This window comes from Octopus bimaculoides, chromosome 18 (assembly GCF_001194135.2).
Source record: "Octopus bimaculoides isolate UCB-OBI-ISO-001 chromosome 18, ASM119413v2, whole genome shotgun sequence".
Taxonomy (NCBI): domain Eukaryota; kingdom Metazoa; phylum Mollusca; class Cephalopoda; order Octopoda; family Octopodidae; genus Octopus; species Octopus bimaculoides.
In genome coordinates, this window is record NC_068998.1 from 41,867,180 (window position 1) to 41,867,947 (window position 768).

General features: G+C 35.8%; 1 long non-coding RNA gene across 1 annotated transcript in view; it reads right to left on the minus strand.

Moving 5' to 3' along the window:
- Nucleotides 1-6: 6 nt before the first annotated feature.
- LOC128249841 (uncharacterized) overlaps nucleotides 7-768 on the minus strand; it is a 238,133-nt gene continuing 237,371 nt past the window's right edge. The window contains exon 3 of the long non-coding RNA XR_008265962.1: nucleotides 7-95. This is a non-coding gene — a long non-coding RNA (uncharacterized LOC128249841). The remainder of the gene's footprint in view (nucleotides 96-768) is intronic.

Here is a 768-nt window from a genome sequence, read left to right on the forward strand (position 1 = left end):
ATATAATACGTGCGTTGATCTACTCTGTCGTTTAGTATACAGTTGTATTGGACATAGAGGTGGTGTAGTTGCTGTCACAGTTTAGTGTTAATCTACTGAAAAATAAAACGGAAAAGTATATCAATATATAGCTATGTATATATATATATATTCGAAACTCAAATACAGAATGGGAATACAATTTTTTTAAAAATGTGACAAAGTTACAAATACACACAAATGTACACACATATATACATACACATGCTGATTGTCTTATATTGTTATATAATAGCCATCTCATATTAAACCTGATTGCTTTGAGTTACATTCACCCTTACATTTGCGCGAATGACTCTTTATACCACGCGTCCATCGCCATAGGATTTTATAAACATTAAAAATGATACTGAGATATATGTACCGCATTAGATTTCTGTGACAAAAGTTCGTACAATATTTTGGCCCGTCTCTCTGTGGCCATAGTAAGTTCCAGTGACAAGCATTGCAAGGTGATGAACTATTTTGACCACAAGTTTTCTGTGAGAGTATATCTTTCCCTGGACGAGTTGACTTTTCCACGATTTTGTCAATAATAACAGGAGCCCTCTCTATCATTTGGAAATCTATTTAAAGATTACGCTGACCTAAGACTAATGGTAATTAGGGGTGATTCCACGTTGCCGAACAACTCAAGAAGTGCTGAACTGGAACCTGAGAGCTGGATGCAGGTTAATGCCATACCCACAACATACATATATACACACACACAGGCGGACGTACTTATCT